This window comes from Pseudorasbora parva, chromosome 9 (genome assembly GCF_024679245.1).
Source record: "Pseudorasbora parva isolate DD20220531a chromosome 9, ASM2467924v1, whole genome shotgun sequence".
In the NCBI taxonomy this organism is placed as follows: Eukaryota; Metazoa; Chordata; class Actinopteri; order Cypriniformes; family Gobionidae; genus Pseudorasbora; species Pseudorasbora parva.
Window position 1 is genome coordinate 25,695,585 of NC_090180.1, and position 18,554 is coordinate 25,714,138.

At 43.8% G+C, this 18,554-nt stretch overlaps 1 long non-coding RNA gene across 1 annotated transcript; it reads right to left on the reverse strand.

Moving 5' to 3' along the window:
* Positions 1 to 1,959: 1,959 nt before the first annotated feature.
* LOC137089622 (uncharacterized) lies at positions 1,960 to 12,412 on the reverse strand. Its single transcript, XR_010907735.1, has 3 exons — positions 12,143 to 12,412; positions 2,280 to 2,492; positions 1,960 to 2,175 (listed from the first exon to the last, which is right to left on the reverse strand). It is a non-coding gene; the product is annotated as an uncharacterized lncRNA (long non-coding RNA).
* Between the last annotated feature and the right edge of the window lie 6,142 nt (positions 12,413 to 18,554).

Sequence of the window (18,554 nt, forward strand, 5' to 3'; positions counted from 1 at the left end):
CATGCCCTAGCACAACGAGACTCTGTTTCTGCTGCGCAGTCCCTTCAGGACAGGGACTGGCTAGCCTACAGCATGGGTTACCTACCAAGCTGGCTTAAGAGCTCCCCTCATTGAGGGTCGTCTGCGAGCTTACGGCCGCTTGAGTCTGGTCAGACGGGCAGGCCCCCCCTCGGGGCCTCCCGGGTAGATCAGTCCATAGGCCTTTTTTAGGCCTCCTGAGCACCCCTGTAATAAATGTGCTCAGTAGATCCTAGGATCGAGCAGAAGAGACTCCCCTCGATGGCAAGGGTAAGAAGCACTAAGCTGAGTACTGCTCTCCAGGATTCCCGTCTCCGAGTTCCGGTCTGAGGAGGACATTGCCAGTTTGCAGTCCCTCAGTCTGGATGCTCATAAGTAAGAGCGATGTCCGGAGGCTCTGTTCTGACAGACAGGGTTGGCCAAGCTGGGGTGTCCCACAGAAGTGATGCCAGGTGAGGCCTCCCTGGTGGCATTCGGTGAAGGTTTTTCCCGAATTAGTGACGGCTGGTGGCGCCCTCGGGTCCCCTAGCCACATTCCCTTAAGGGACTCCTTCCTTCGGAAGTAGTAGGTCCCAGGCCCTCGAGCAAGCCGAGAGTAGCAAACCTCAGTTAAAACTTGTTTAGGTTCTCTCTTAGGCACATAGCTTGGGCTATGACCGTAGGGAATGATGTCACTGGCAGCCTGTGTGGCTAGAGGGGGAGTGGTTCAGACTTTCCGCGAACACTCGTCCAGGCAGTTCTCACTGCCAGTAAGGGGCGTGCACTCCCCTCAGCATGGCGGCGTGGGTATATCGTTCCCCATAGCGTCAGCTGACGCAGCGCGAGTTCCCTTTCGAAAGGGAACGTCCCCGGTTACGTATGTAACCTTAGTTCCCTGAGAACAGGGAACGAGACGCTGCGTCACATGGCCATGCTTCAAGGTGTGCCTGCCCACAGTCCCTTCAGACGAATCGGATGTTGTCATGTTGGCACGGTGCCTTTTTATACTTCCTGGTCGCACGGTGATGACATCACCAGCTGCCGACGGTCAGTAGGATTGTGATTTGATAGCGATTTCAGACACCTGTCACGCTGAAGGCGTTCCCCATAGCGTCAGCTGACGCAGCGTCTCGTTCCCTGTTCTCAGGGAACTAAGGTTACATACGTAACCGGGGACGTTTTCAACAGTGACTGCAAATGTGAAAATGAATTAAAAAAACAGAAGCTAAAAGTAATTAAGTATAAAACAAGTTAACATTGCATAACATACATTTATACACTATAGTTGTGCTCATAGGTTTACATACCCCATGCAAAATGTTAATAATTCAAATAAAATGAGTAAACATGAAAATTGCATATTTTTTATTTAGTACTGGCCTAAATAAACAATTTCACATAACAGATATTTACATATACTCCACAAGACAACATAACTGTATTTATAAAAATGACCCCATTCAAAAGTTTACATTCTCCTGTGTCATTTCCTGGATGATCCATGACTGTTTTTATATTTTGTGATAGTTGTTCATAAGTCCCTTGTTGGTCCTGAGCAGTTCAACTGCCTGTTTTTCTTCAACAACAAAAAAAAATCCTCCATTTTTGAACATGAGGATGATTTGTAAATTCTTCTCATTTTGTTTAACGATCAAACTTCAGAAGCTACATACCGGTATATATCTATTTTGTCTTCTGGGAAACATACAAGTAAAATTTACCCTGATAGTCCAATTTTAAAAAGTTTACACCCACTTTTGAATAGGGTCATTTTTATAAATTCAGTTATAATTTTGTCTTGTTGAGTATATGTAAACATCTGTTAGTGAACAGTGAGAGTACTAAATAAAAAAAAAAAAAGCAATTTTCATGATCCCTATTTTGTTTCAATTATTAACATTTTGCACATTCTGCAAGTGGTATAACTTAAGAGCACAACTGTATATGGCCTAAAATAAACCAAAACCCTATAAGGAAGCCCATATGGTTAAGAAAAATAATTATAATTAAAATTCATAAAAAAAATACACCAGTCTTACCATGAGTAGTGGTCTTGGGGGTTTTACGTATAAGGTCTTCAACTTGAAAACCTTTAAAATCAAGCTGCCATCCAGTTCCTGACCTTCACTTAACTTAGGTGTAATGAGCTTGTTGCCACATCCCATAAGTATTTCCAAACTGCACACAATAAAAAACAGTGGTACTAACTCACCATCAAATAATACATCTCACAGTAAAACATTTACAATAAAAAAAAACAAATAAATTGTAAACACATTTACCTAACATCAAGTGGCACTTTTTCTTTGAAGCCTTCTTCGATTTTCCTTAAAACTGTTGTACAATCCCATGCTTTGTCAAAGTCAAACGCATTTAATACGTGTCCAATCTCATGCAAGTGCTGTTTTTTCTTTTGCTTTACAACAGCATTATCGTCAGGGGAGGTCAACAGTATAACATCCTTATTAAAAGTCAGATGGTATTGAGTCCTGGGCCTGTAAAAACAACCACAGCTTAAAAAAAAAGCAAAACTTTTTATTTTATTTTTTTGGGTTAAAAAATATATTTATAAAAGTTATATTTTATATGTATTATATTTTATAATATTTGGAAAAGTACATAACCAGCCAGTGTTTAAAACTATTGCCGTATGCCTTAACGTTACTTTAGACCAGTGGTTCTCAAACCTGTCCTGGAGGACCACCTGCCCTGCACATTTTGTACGTTTCCCTCTACGTTTCCCTCATCTAACACACCTGATTCAACTCATGAGCTCATTAGTAGAGACAGCCAAATCTGAAATGTGTCAGATATAGGGAAACATACAAAATGTCCAGGGCTGGTGGTCCTCCAGGACAGGTTTGAGGACCACTGCTTTAGACCTATTAAGGTCTAGGTCCTTTAGACCTACCAATATCTTGCAATATTTTTTCTAATTTGAGTGGATAAATTGAAATCTAGCCTACACGATAATACACACTGATAGTCACGCAACTTTAACATGAATAATTTGAGAATAAAGCATAACGCGTGTAATTTGCATATGTAGTGGGACAGTCTGGGTACCGCCCCTTTTTAACGCGACTATCGCCTGAATGACTGGTGTGACAGCCTATTGGCTGCCGCTCCATGTGTATTTAAGACGTAGTTTACGCACCTGAATGGGCATGATACAATCATTGTCATTTGTGGCTGTGTGCACGCAGCTTTGCGGGAGGTATGTAGCTGTTTGGCTAATGTTGCTTCTGGTGTGCACTGTTAAGTGTGTGTATTTGTTTGCAGCCAGGTTGTGTTTAGGATTGGCGCGACATTGCTGTTGGGTACGGGCTGTCTTTCACTCCAGGTATGTTGATTCCGGTGGATTTAACATTTGCGGTGTGATTTGTAACTTATGCCTCGATCATATTGCAGTCTGTGTATGCGCTGATGGAACACCCGCATATTTGCCGTTCGTTGAGTTTTGGGATAAAAACCGCGAGTAAACTGAACCTGTGTGTTTAGCAATCTACTTCTGGGTATGTATATCGAGTCCCTTGAGCATTATTGGGTTGATGTCTGACTGATATGTCTTCATTTGTGTCTATTTTAGTGGGGGCAATTTCTCGTGAGCATTTTGTCACTGGACTGCAGGGGCAAATAAATTACTCCTTATACAACACGCTCAACATCTCGTCACTGTGGACTGCAGGGCGAATAAGTTACTCCTTATAGAACATTGAAGACTGCACCGCTTGTTCTGCTGCTATATTTGTAGTATTTTTGTGACCATTGGCATTTGATTTCTGTTTTTTTGTTTGTTTTGTTGCTTCGCGCTGATGCTGGTGGCTTGAGAACGGTGGCCAGTTCGAGCCGTCATTTAACGAGAGATGTGCCGTTAATAGAGCACATTAGCTCCACTGGAAATCGCCATCCGCAGCGTGTTGATTTGTTTTTATTTTTCTCTTGGCCTGTGTTCTTCCTAGGGACGCCTTGGAAGAACATTTATTATCTGGTTCTTGGGAGGTTTAATTTATTGTTTTTTTGGTTTAAATGTACTGATTTGAGTATTTGTTAATGTCTTTAATGTTTTGTTCTTGATTAATTTGTGATTTCTTGATTTGAACTCCGATTGTTTTTGCTTTGTTTTATATTTTCAGTTTTGCTTTTGTTCTTAAGATTTGTCATTGTGATTAGGTTCATGAGCTTTTGGTTTAAACGTAACAGGTTCTATCTTCGTTTGAACCATTGTGGCCAGTGACTTGTCCATATTCATCATCTATGGTTTGAGCTTGATCCAATACAAATTGTGAATTTTGTGTGTTGATTAATTGTTGTTTGTTTTTTTTTTTTGTTTATTTCAGGAGCTGTAGGCCTCCAGTGAGGGAAGCTAGCTGTTTGACCCTGTGGTGGTAGTGTTTTTGCCGTGACCATTGCATCTCCCTCACTTAGAGTGTGTGTGTGTGGTGTGAGTGTTTTGTGTGGAGCATACTTGGGCGAGTGGTGTGCCCTAAGATACTCACTGTGCAGCTAGCCACCCTACTGGTAAGCCTCAGCCTGAAAAGTGTTTGATTCTCTTGATTTCATTTGTCTGGTCAATCGTTTTTCTACATTTTTAACTATTATTATTGTGAAATAAGTGTTTTGTATTTATACCCCCGTCTCTTGTGCTTAGTGGAAACTAACCTGTGTGCTTTATTTTTGGGTCTAAATTTCCCTGTTCATAGAAACGGGGTGGCGTAGTCTGCTTTGTTCTAGTTGTACACTAGTGTGAATCTTTACCAATTACCGCCCCGCCACACTTTGGCGCTGTCGGCAGGGTTCCACTTTTGACAGAGACGTGGGTGTATATATAGTTGTTTTTTTGTTTTTCTTTTTTTTTGTTGTTCAAGTTTGCAGGATTGGTTTTTCCTTGGTGTGGAGTGGCAGCAGGACAGCAGTGCACGTCTTGTAATAACCTAGCCTTTATTGTGGGCATACTTTCATTGGTAAGTGCCTCTATCGTTCAAGTATGGAAGAGGAGTTACAAGAGTTAAGAGAGATGATTGCTCAGTTAAGAGCAGACAATGAGAGGTTGCGTCAGGAGCGTATTCTTGTGCCCCCAGGTCTCAGTGACATATCTGCCCCTGCCCCTGGGCCTTCTGTTCTAGCTCAACCCAGTAATTTAGATGTCACTAGACCAGAACGATTTGTTTTTGTACCACGAGATCGAAAGTGTCCAAAGTTTAATAGGAGGGTCGGCCTCAGTATTGAAGAGTGGGTTGAGGAGGCCCAGGCTTGTATGCGTGCCCGCCACCTTTCTGATACTGACAAAGCGTTTTATCTATTTGACCACTTAGAAGGGGAAGCCAGGGAAGAGATTAAGTACCGCCCAGAGGTGGAGCGTAAAGACCCAGACAAAATTATTTCGGCATTGCGGGAACTGTATGGTTGTTCGCAGTCATATGTGTCTTTGCAGATGGCCTTTTTCTCGAGGAAGCAACAGGAGGGTGAGAGCCTGTTGGAGTTCTCCCTCGTTCTGATGGGTCTCCTTGAGCAAGTGAAACAACGATCACCTCATGGTATGCCAAATTCACATGTTTTACTGCGGGACCAATTCGTTGAACATGTTTTTGATAGCGCCCTGCGTCGTGAATTAAAGCAGTTGATACGTCGTCAACCTACGTTAACTTTGTTGGAGGTACGTAGTGAAGCCATTAGATGGGAGCAGGAGGGCATGCCAGGAACCACAAGGCCCAGGAGTCATTCTGTTCCATCAGTTCATGGGCTTCAATATAGAGTACAAGGGGATCCATTTGTTGGGGTGAGTGGGTCACCTGGGAATTCTGAGATGGCTGAATTGAGGGATATGCTCAAAAGCCAGCAAGCACAGTTGACTAAACTCACACAAAGCTTTGCCCGTTTACAGGCTCCCTCGTTTCAGGGTCAATCTTCCCGGCAGGGACCAGTTATTTGTAGAAGGTGTCAAAAGCCTGGGCACTTTGCCAGAGACTGTGACGAGGAACGTGTCCCTTCTCGCCCTCAGCTTTTCTCACCCTCTATCCCGTCAAGAGCTGGAGGTAGGCGGCCTGGCCCATCAGCAACGTCGGAAAACTAGCACCCACCGTGCTTCAGGGCCATAGCACGGGTGGGGAGGTAACTGGCTCAAACATTTCAAATATGTCGCACCTAATGTCATTGTGCCCACACCTTGTTGTTTTAATTGGTGGGGTTCAAGTGCCCTGTCTGGTGGATACTGGCTCCATGGTAACTACGATTACTGAGAGTTGTTTTCGTGAACATTTCGAACCATGGGGCCAGGATCGACTTAAATCGTGTCAGTGGTTGCAGCTTAGAGCTGCTAATGGTCTTTCAATCCCCTATATTGGATATATGGAGTTGAATATCGAACTCTGCGATCGAGTAATTACAGAGTGTGGCGTGCTTGTTGTTCGGGATCCTCCTGGTGGCTTGTGTACACGGGTCCCAGGTGTTCTGGGAATGAATGTCCTTAGTCGATGCTACCAGGGGCTTTTCGGACGGCATGGCCCGGCCTTGTTTGATTCACTCTCAACCATAGATGTTCCAAATTCTGTTTTACAGGCACTGCAACATTGTCGTCGAGTCGATAATCAGTCGCTTGTGGTACGTTCAGGAAGAGTTAGAGTGCGAGGGCGGAGACCTTGTCGCATCCCAGGTGGCACGATGAAGTTTGTGGCAGCAACTTGTTCCGAGCAGTATGCCAAAAGCACTGTTCTTTTTGAACCCCCAGACTCCGGGTTACCAGCTGGTCTGTTGGCTTCTCCTGTACTAGTGCAGGTTACACGAGGTACTGTTTATTTACCTGTGGTAAATGTGGGAACCACTGACGTGTTGCTCTATGCTAACACTGTCCTTGGTACACTGAATAATGTTTGTGTGGTTAGTTTGCCATCAGGAGTTAGTGAGGTCCGGTCTGTGGCAGCTACAGTACATTCCCCCGCTGGTGAGGTCATCCCGGGCGTTAAAGAACAGATTGACGCACTCGATTTGTCTGTTTTATCAGAAACAGAACAGGGTCAGGTAAGGGACCTACTTTATAGGTTTCAGTCCGTGTTTTCCACTCACGAGGGTGATCTAGGATGTACCGGCCTGATTTCGCATGATATTCCCCTGCTAGACAACGTTCCCGTCCGGCAGCGGTACAGGCGTATACCACCGTCGGAATATGAAGTGGTAAAGTCCCACATTAATCAGCTGTTGGAGGCTAATGTTATAAGAGAATTGTTCTTGTTAAAAAGAAAGAGGGTAGTCTGCGTATGTGCGTTGACTACCGCCAACTGAACGCAAAGACCCGTAAGGACGCTTTCCCTTTGCCGCGCATCGAGGAGTCGTTGGACTCTTTGACGGGGGCCTGCTGGTTCTCCACTATGGACTTAGCCAGTGGGTACAATCAGGTCCCCGTCACTGAGAAGGACAAGTCTAAGACCGCATTTTGCACTCCTTTCGGATTGTTCGAATGGAACCGTATGCCCTTTGGGCTTTGCAATGCCCCAAGCACGTTCCAACGTTTAATGGAACGGATGTTTGGGGACCAGCAATGTAGGTCTGTACTTCTGTACCTTGATGACATCATAGTCTTCTCTTCCTCGGTGTCACAGCAGCTAGAGCGGTTGGAGGTGGTTCTACGTCGTTTAGAGCATGAGGGTCTGAAGGCTAAATTGGGTAAATGTGCATTCTTCCAACATGAGGTAAAGTATCTGGGACATGTTATCTCAGCTCAGGGAGTATCCACAGACCCCAGTAAAATTGAGGCCGTAGTTAATTGGCAGCGCCCCACTAGTGTGCAAGAGTTGCGTTCATTTCTAGGCTTTGCAAGCTATTACCGGCGCTTTGTTGAGGGGTTTGCGAAATTGGCAGCCCCTCTCCATAAGTTGGTAGCTGAATGGGCCGCTGCGAAGCCTAGAATACGAACGGGACAAGGTTTCTCTGGCACCTGGACTGAGCAGTGCCAGCAGTGTTTTGATGAGCTGAAGAGGAGGCTTACTTCTGCCCCAGTACTCGCCTATGCTGACTTTTCCTTGCCTTTTATCCTAGAGATAGATGCCAGCCATGGGGGTTTAGGAGCGGTCCTCTCGCAGGAACAAGGAGGTAAAGTACGGCCAATTTCTTATGCTAGCCGCAGTCTTAGGCCCACTGAGCGAAATATGTCCAACTATAGCTCCATGAAGTTGGAGTTTTTGGCGCTCAAGTGGGCCTTGACTGAGAAATTTAGGGAGTACTTGTTAGGGCAGAAGTGTGTTGTCTACACGGACAACAACCCTCTCAGCCATCTGACCACTGCGAAGCTTGGGGCTACCGAGCAGCGCTGGGCTGCTCAACTTGCAGCATTTGATTTTAGTATCCGCTATCGGCCAGGGAGGAATAACCGGAATGCCGATGCCCTTTCCAGACAGGACCCTGCTAGTTATAGTGAGGTGAGAGGCTTGTTACCAGGGACTGAGGTACCAAAGGTCCGGGCACAAGCATCAGGGGTAGATCTAGTGATGCCAGCTACCCAGGCTGTAGTTTCTGTGTTCCCTAGTCTGGTAGGTGACATGAAGGCATTGCAGGAGGCAGATCCAGTGATTGGGGAGATTTTGGTGTTCTGGAGACTGGGGGCACGTCCCAGCTCTGAAGAGCGACGCCAGCTGCCCAAAGCAGCCCTAGTTTTACTGCGTCAGTGGGATCGATTGCTGGAGAAAGAAGGGGTTCTGCATCGGCGTGTGTTTCGTTCTAACGGTGGTGAGGAGATTCTCCAGGTAGTCCTGCCAGCTGTTTTGCATAGTGAAGTTTTGACACAAGTGCACCAGGGACATGGACACCAAGGGGTCGAACGGACCACCGAGCTAGTGCGACAGCGTTACTATTGGCCAGGACTGACATCCGATGTAGCCCAGTGGTGTCGGGAGTGCGAAAGGTGTCAGGTCGCCAAGGATACGCAGCCAGTAGCTCGTAGTTTCATGGGTCATCTGTTAGCTTCTAGGCCAAATGAAATCTTGGCCATTGATTTTACACTGCTCGAACCATCTCGCTCGGGGTTGGAAAATGTCTTGGTGATGACCGACGTCTTCACAAAATACACCCTGGCAGTCCCCACTCGGGATCAGCGAGCTGAAACTGTGGCCCGCACGTTGGTGGTGGAATGGTTTTACAAGTTTGGTGTCCCTGGACGCATTCATTCTGATCAGGGCCGTAGTTTTGAGTCTTCTTTAATACAGCAGCTCTGTAGTCTCTATCAGATTGAGAAATCTCGCACTACCCCTTACCACCCAGCAGGTAATGGGCAGTGCGAACGTTTTAACAGGACCCTGCATAATCTCCTGCGTACCCTACCTCTTTCTCGGAAGGCAGATTGGGTCTCGGCTCTCCCTCAGATGCTCTTTTGCTACAACACTACCCCTCATCAAGCGACTGGTGAGTCACCTTACTTCCTGATGTTTGGCCAAGAGCCAAGGCTCCCTATTGACTTTTTGCTAGGTAGAAGCCAGGAAATGGTAGCAGGTGGCGTAAATGAGTGGGTGTTGGAGCACCAAACCCGCTTGCAGGTTGCCTTTGAGGGGGCGCGAGAACATTTGAAGGTGATGGCCGAGCGTCGCAAGAAGCAGCACGACCTGCAAGTTCGTGATACACCATTGGGGGAGGGTCAGCTGGTTTACCTTCGTGATTATGGCGTGAGAGGGCGCCATAAGATCCAGGACCTGTGGAGCCCAGTGGTGTATCAGGTTTTGAGAGCGCCTCCGGTAGGTGGGTCGGTATACACAATTGCGCCAGTAGATGATTTGAGTAGGGTAAAACGGGTTCACCGCTCTTTGTTGAAGACCCGTATACAAAGAGATTCTCCTGCTGTCAGTCCTGCAGATGGCCCTGTAGTAGTGGAGGTTCCACCATTGGATGACTCTCCGTCTGAGGAGGTCGATCTGTGGGTCTTGGTACCCGAAACTCCACAGGGTGTTGGTGGGTCAACACTAAGGGACCCAGCATCTTTTCCTGCCCTTGTTCCTCGACGCCTAACCGAAAATACTGCCCCTACAACTTTAGCGGTTCCTGGACCATCTGGTGTGGTATCTTCAGATTTAGAGTCTGTCAGGGAACCCTCACCTGTAAGTCAGTCTGGTAATGGTGAACTGGTCTTGCGGCGGACGAGGCGAGCTAACGCTGGTCATCATCCTAATCTGCACCACCTCCCTCAGGCAGTAGAACCAGGGAGGAGTGGTGTGTCTACCATAGTTCCCGCGTCTAATTCTGTTTTTGCCTTTTTTAGGCCCTTTAAGTCTAAAGTTTTAGTTTGCCTTTTTAAGTCTTTTTTTGGCTGTAGTGGGGTTTTGTCCACCGTCGGGGCGACGATGCAAGAACCAGGGGTAGATTGTAGTGGGGCAGTCTGGGTACCGCCCCTTTTTAACGCGACTATCGCCTGAATGACTGGTGTGACAGCCTATTGGCTGCCGCTCCATGTGTATTTAAGACGTAGTTTACGCACCTGAATGGGCATGATACAATCATTGTCATTTGTGGCTGTGTGCACGCAGCTTTGCGGGAGGTATGTAGCTGTTTGGCTAATGTTGCTTCTGGTGTTTATGCACTGTTAAGTGTGTGTATTTGTTTGCAGCCAGGTTGTGTTTAGGATTGGCGCGACGTTGCTGTTGGGTACGGGCTGTCTTTCACTCCAGGTATGTTGATTCCGGTGGATTTAACATTTGCGGTGTGATTTGTAACTTATGCCTCGATCATATTGCAGTCTGTGTATGCGCTGATGGAACACCCGCATATTTGCCGTTCGTTGAGTTTTGGGATAAAAACCGCGAGTAAACTGAACCTGTGTGTTTAGCAATCTACTTCTGGGTATGTATATCGAGTCCCTTGAGCATTATTGGGTTGATGTCTGACTGATCTGTCTTCATTTGTGTCTATTTTAGTGGGGGCAATTTCTCGTGAGCATTTTGTCACTGGACTGCAGGGGCAAATAAATTACTCCTTATACAACACGCTCAACATCTCGTCACTGTGGACTGCAGGGCGAATAAGTTACTCCTTATACAACATTGAAGACTGCACCGCTTGTTCTGCTGCTATATTTGTAGTATTTTTGTGACCATTGACATTTGATTTCTGTTTTTTTGTTTGTTTTGTTGCTTCGCGCTGATGCTGGTGGCTTGAGAACGGTGGCCAGTTCGAGCCGTCATTTAACAAGAGATGTGCCGTTAATAGAGCACATTAGCGCCACTGGAAATCGCCATCCGCAGCGTGTTGATTTGTTTTTATTTTTCTCTTGGCCTGTGTTCTTCCTAGGGACGCCTTGGAAGAACATTTTATTATCTGGTTCTTGGGAGGTTTAATTTATTGGTTTTTTTTGGTTTAAATGTACTGATTTGAGTATTTGTTAATGTCTTTAATGTTTTCTTCTTGATTAATTTGTGATTTCTTGATTTGAACTCCGATTGTTTTTGCTTTGTTTTATATTTTCAGTTTTGCTTTTGTTCTTCTCAAGATTTGTCATTGTGATTAGGTTCATGAGCTTTTGGTTTAAACGTAACAGGTTCTATCTTCGTTTGAACCATTGTGGCCAGTGACTTGTCCATATTCATCATCTATGGTTTGAGCTTTATCCAATACAAATTGTGAATTTTGTGTGTTGATTAATTGTTGTTTTTTTTTTTTTGTTTATTTCAGGAGCTGTAGGCCTCCAGTGAGGGAAGCTAGCTGTTTGACCCTGTGGTGGTGGTGTTTCTCTCACAGAGTGTTTTTGCCGTGACCATTGCATCTCCCTCACTTAGAGTGTGTGTGTGTGTGTGTGTGTGTGTGTGTGTGGTGTGAGTGTTTTGTGTGGAGCATACTTGGGCAAGTGGTGTGCCCTAAGATACTCACTGTGCAGCTAGCCACCCTACTGGTAAGCCTCAGCCTGAAAAGTGTTTGATTCTCTTGATTTCATTTGTCTGGTCAATCGTTTTTCTACATTTTTAACTATTATTATTGTGAAATAAAAGTGTTTTGTATTTATACCCCCGTCTCTTGTGCTTAGTGGAAACTAACCTGTGTGCTTTATTTTTGGGTCTAAATTTCCCTGTTCATAGAAACGGGGTGGCGTAGTCTGCTTTGTTGTAGTTGTACACTAGTGTGAATCTTTACCAATTACCGCCCCGCCACACATAGCGTCTGGAAGCTTTTTTCTTACCTTTTTCTAGAACGAGACTGCCAATTCCCATACTGCTGGCGAGTGTGATATCGTGGTCCGTGAACTTCGCCGGCAGATGATGTTGGCCTGTTATTGATGCTTTGTAGGCCTACAGCAGGCGCCGATGGCCGAAACAAAGTGCGCAATTCAGTTTCTGATTCTAGTTGAGCAGAAGGCGACACATTTGATTAAACTGAATTAGCAATTGATCTTATAATAGTGGGCGACGCAAGCACATTTCGCAAAATGCTAATTGCTTCAGTTGTAGCACGATCCCTATCCATGATTGCAAATGCGGTAAACAGACAGCTAATTCCGTGTTCACACAAATGACTTCCTTTTACACTGAAATGCCTTCCGTTTGCACTGAAAAGTTCACGCACATCCACATATGAAATCACTCGCATATACATATATACACAGCTAAAGCATGCATCCACGTTTTATTTTGTATGTATGCGCGCTTCGAGTTTATATGTATGTGCGAGTGTTTATAGGTGTATATGCATGATAGTTTATAGGTGTATGCATGGAAGTTTATATGTATGTGCGAGTGAGTATAGGTGTGTCTGCGTATATGCGAGTGTTTATAGGTGTATATGCATGAAAGTTTATATGTATATGCGAGTGTTTACTCGCATATACATTTGCTCAGACTTACACACCCTCCTTCACTTGCTCAGACTTACACACCCTCCAGAAGCTTGCGTTCTGCGAGCGGCGCCTCGTGGTTCCATCCCAAAGAGGCATGAAATCGCTCTCACGGACATTTTCCTGGACCGTTCCCACCTGGTGGAATGACCTGCCGATCTCAATTCGTGCTGCCGAGTCTGTAGCCATTCTTAAAAAACATCTTAAGACACATCTTTTCCATTTGCACTTGACCAATACAGAATAGCACTTACTGATCACCACAGCAACGACCAAAAGCGCACACTCCTGGATCATATCTACGTCTCTCATCCGGATTTGTGCCTTCAGGCGGGTATGTTACATAGTTATCATAACTATCAGAATCCAGTGTTCTGTATATTGCGTACGTGAGTTTTTGTTGTAGATGGCTATTGCTGCGCGTTTAGCTAGAATACAAAACCAACCCATTGGGCCACTGAATCTGCATTAACGACAACAGCTGGGGCAACAGCCTTAGTCCTAATGGGTTGTTATCATAGCTATCAAAATCCAGTGTTCGGCACTCTGCGGACGTGAGTTTTTTGTTGTAGATGTCTGTCTTTAAAAAAAAAAAAAAAATTGTTGTGTATTGTGCTAATTAATTGAGATTTCTTACAGCTCTTACAGGTGAAGGGGGGATTTTGAAATCCACTGCCGCTTCAATATACCTGTATATATTTATATCCTAATTAACTTCATAATCCAAACTTTAATCAATATTTATCCTATATTATTATAATGATTCTATCCAGTTATGATTTTGTTTTAGTTTCTTGTTTTCTAAAGTGTGTATTTGGTCTCTGAGGAGTGACTGAGGGTCTGGCCTAGAGATGTGTGATGTGTCACTAAACACTGGCAACAAGGTCATGTGTTTGGATTTTGGAGGTATCACACACCCCTAACATGTCAGGAGTGCAGTAACAGCGTTTGCTCACTTAGCCCGGCTTCCAGGTATGAAATATGGATTTGTTTTCATTTAATTTATGTTTTATTCCTTTTATATTTCCTTTTACTGAAACACTAAAGACTCAAGATGAATATTGCCTGTACTAGTGTGTGTTCCTCTCACTAAAGGAAAGCACATGTTATCAGTATGTTTTGGTAAGAACTAGTTAAAACTGGAGCTTAATCAGCTCCAACCTTGGAGTGACTTTGTATCTGTGTATGTGCGCAATATTCTATGTTACAGATCAGAATGGTGTTCAATGGGCACCCTAAGAGATGGGTGGACTTGTTGTTCTGGGCAAGCTGGCGCCTGCTCCAGATCTGGAAGGTCACTACGGGACTAATTCTGGGTGAAAGCATCAACAAGTGACACGTCAGTGGAAACGTGCATCAGATTAACTGACTCGAGTGGAAATTTACCATGACTGTGCATTGTCTCTGAGCCAATCAGAACCATCCACATCGCAGTAATGACATGGATAAGACCTTGAAAACGGTATAACTGTTGGGACAATTGTATGTACGATAGGGCGAGGCAACGAGACGGTGAGAGAGGGAGCGCGGCCTACGAACTCCTTGTGAGACTTGAAGCTGGCTTCTGCTTTTGAAACTGCAAACTATTCTTAAGTAAAATTTTCTTTTATTTAATTGCAATCCTGACTCTGTCTTCATTTCTTCACTACTGGTCCTGGGTCATAAGCTGTTAACCCCTAACAGTTTTGGTGGAGGATGCACGGGCAATCATTCCATGGTGACACCCCTGGCAAAACAACAAATAAGGTAGTAGAAAGCTTTAATTATTTGGATAGGGTTATCTGAATGGAAGAGATGGTAAAGGGGAACGAGAGAGCTTCACTTCGATAGGAGTGAGGAGTTGATTATACTTGTGTGATAGTATAAAGTAAAGTCGCTGATGGCATCGTTACGGTTAACGGTAGAAGGCAGCGCATTGAAGCGTACTCAAGAAAGGGGGCCCCGGTGGGCATTTAGTGCGGTCACTACCCCTACAGGAGTACGTCCCTGGAACGGTGTGTGAGTCCAGTAGGCATCGCAAACCTGCGCTATCTCTTCCATCTCAGATAAGGGGATCCCCGAACTTAGAGTTTAGAACTTAGTGAATCAGGCAGTCAGGGAATAAAATATTAGTTATTAGTTAAACAAAATAAAAATTGATTCAGGAGTTGTTTTGCCGGTGATGCATCTGGAACGATCTCGAGTAAAATAAAAATTGTGACCCAAATTGGCACGGACCAGTATGTGTGACGTTTTCGTACAAGTGTCCTTTGCAGTTTCATCACGCAGAAGCCACAGCTGTGTTGGGTAAAGATCGCCGCCTCCATCTCTTGCTGTTTCGGTGAGTATGAACTTTGACTAAAATATGGCTGATAAATTGTGACATGATCAGTAACTTGATCAGTCTTGATAATATATATTGAAATGAAAGAGAGCAAATGCTGTAACTAGCTTTGCTCTGAAGCCCTCACTTAAAAGAAATTTGCAGAACATTTATAAAAAAAAAAATTAAAACATGGAAGCAAGGTTTTAATTCAGACTGAAAAGTTAAATAGCAACTTGACTGGCTACAAACAAAGAGTGCTTATTAATGAATTTGTAGAATGGGTGGGGTTTAACCCCTGAACGAAAAATCCCAGAAGATTACTGAGGGATGGTATAGTCTAACTGCCAAACGTAATAATGTCTGAAATTACTGGAATTGAGGTGTAGTCTGAAAAGGGGCTTGAGATTGTTTTTGAAAAAGCGAAAACACCAAGATGTGTGAGCAGCCAGTCTTATCTGCCCCCTCCCCTCTCGCGCACTCTTCTCTTCTCTGACTGTCCGAGCGAGTGCCGCTTTAGGCACCGCCTTACAGACTGGGAACTAGACTGAAACATGCCAGTTGCTAAATGACAGAGTTTTAATTGTGGTCAGCAGGGCCATTTTGTATGTAACTGTAACTTCCCACCCATAAGGTGTAGAAATGGTGGCAAATCAGCCCATCAGACTAAATTTTGTAGATGAAACAAAGTAAGAAAGTAACAAAGAAGTGGCTTACACTCTGTCTAACAAAATAATGAAATATGAATTTAACGACTTAAGTTATTATTTTTGAAGGAAAGATCTATGAAAATTTATTAAAATTATGAGGTAAAATTAAAGACATTAACTGAAAAACGTGAGGCAAGAAAATGTATAAATAGTAACGTAGAAGTTTAAATGACAAATTTATGAAAAAGGTTGTTCCTGTTACTCTAACTCTTGAAAAATTCAACAAAAAAATTAAATAATAATAATGTTAATTTGCCTAAATGTTGGTAAAAAACGTTTTTATAAGATAAATTGGCGTTAATATGTTAAAAACCCTAGATTGTTGGTGTTTTGGTTTAAAAAAGTTAAGCTGGTGCAGAGCTGTAATAAAACAATTCGCTTATCTGAATCTGGCCCCCACCATTTCTGGTGCTATGGCCGAACTTGCAAGAATAACAGAGACTTAATATGAGAAATGTATAGTTTCTAAATTAATTGTATGGGAAAAAGACAAATATAAACTTATGATAAATGGAAAATGTGATCTTTGTCTAGGGATAGAGTTTAAAGGAAATGTTTGATGTCTTATTTGAAAACAATTTTAATTTCTAGCCAGACCTTATGCTGAGCTAGTGTGAGTAGTATAAAGTTTATGAAAACACAGTGTACCATCCTGAATAACTCAGAGTCTCTCTCTCATTCAAAACCAGCTCAGTGCTGTTATCTGAGCCTGTGTCATAGGTGATAAGAGATTTATAGTAAAAGCACAGTGGAGTCAAGCATCAGTTGAATTTTATAGTCAATTTTATAGTTTTATAGTCAAGCATCAGTTGAAAATCATAGAGACTGAAAAAGAGTGAAAGTGCCACTAGGAGGGCAATAATAAAGGTATAAAATGATTTAAATACAGAATTTTAATTAATTGAAAATTTTAAATAAATTATTCCATGACCAGTGACATCTTTGTCTAATCTTAGCCGCCACCATTCATAGGACCAATGGATCAGGTCAGAGTCAACATGCAGGACATTAAATTGAGTGGACAGTGGTTATGGCTAAATTCACTGAGTATAATCTACGCACTAATATGTTGCGGTTTGAAGGATGTAAAATGGTATCAGTGATTAAGTAGTGTTATGATTAATGTCTCCATGTTCTACCTATAGTAAGCAGACTAAATGGCCCTGGTGACTCTTGAATGCACTTTCCCCAAGGCTCCAGAAAAACATCTGATCCATTTTAAGGATCAAAGATCTCAAGCGATGACCAATGTGAATGAGGGTGATTCGCCGAAGACGGGTAAGATCCTCTTTTGGCCAGCGGGGGACGACCTAAGACATGGGGGTCACCGGCATTGGGCACTTCCAAGAAGGGAGGTGTTTTATGTGAGGTGTGTATGAGAGTTGAACCGATGTCTGTGAGGCCAGCAGCATCAGTAAGGGGGGACGCTGTGGTTGTAGGGGCCGAGAGTCCAGACAGGACACAGCAGGGCCTGCCCTAATAATGGCTCCTCTATACCGCTCACTCAAGTACCGCACTGTTTGTGAATGCCAGGGAAGACCCTGAGTGAAAGTTATGATGGTAAAGGTCATTCAAGAGCCAGCTGAGACCATGAGGTGATTGTCAATAACTTTGTGGAGACCAGAACAAAAATGTATTAATTGAATCAGTAAAACTGTGATATTGAACTAATATGTCCAGGGCCGGCGCTCCGCATACGCACAGCACGCACTGCGCGTAGGGCACCAAGTGCTTGGGGGGGCACCAAAAAATCTGGGTCGTGAAAAAATCATCACAATAGGCTAGCCTACTAGTATAAATAACACATAAAATATTTCTAAAAACATGTTAAAATACTAGGGCTGTAACGATATGCGATATGAAATCGAAATCGCAATACGCAGGTCCACGAACCTGTATCGCGATGTGAGAAGGCAGAATCGCGACACACCCCTTCCAACTCCCAGAATTATCCTTCCTGTCCAGGTCCAACTTTTAAGTCAGCAGTATGGCAACATTTCAGCTACCCGGTGGAGAACAAGGATGGCAATCGTGTAGTTGACAAGACCCACACAATTTGCCGTAAGTGTTTCAAGAAGCTTCCCCAACCGGCTGGCAACGTGGTGTGAGCGTGGTGTTTCTGTTGCGTGTCATCCGCGGGGCGGCTGCGTGACGTTTTCTCTTTCTTTGCACACCAGAAGCGTGTCTGACGCGGCGCTTCTGTTGGTATTGATGTACAGGAGGCCCTATACTTCATGTTAAATATATATTGCCTATTGGTACCGCAAAGAAAACGTCGGCAGTAGCCTATTGACCATACAGATATATGGTATTGACGGCAAAATAGGCTACAGAATACTGTACAGAATAAAACTGTTTTGTCCCCCCCATATCGAGGTTTGTATCGTACCGTGGGTCAAAAATCGTGATACGAACCGAATCGTGGGTTTGGTGTATCGTTACAGCCCTATAATATACAAATGCAATACAAAAGTAATATAGGCTGTTATGAAGGACTGTCATGTGTACATAATAATGTACTATGATTGTTTAAAATCATAGTTTACCGCGAACTGAAAGTTTTAGTAGCATAGATCCTTATCTATCGCAATCGTGCATAGACAATTCTGATGGAGAACGAGTATTCCTCTGTACTATAATTATTATAAGACATGTTTACATTTATTTACCATGAGTGCTATATTCTATGTTGTACATTCGCGAGCTAAATGTGTATGCCGTAAATGCACCGTTGTGTTGTTTACATAAA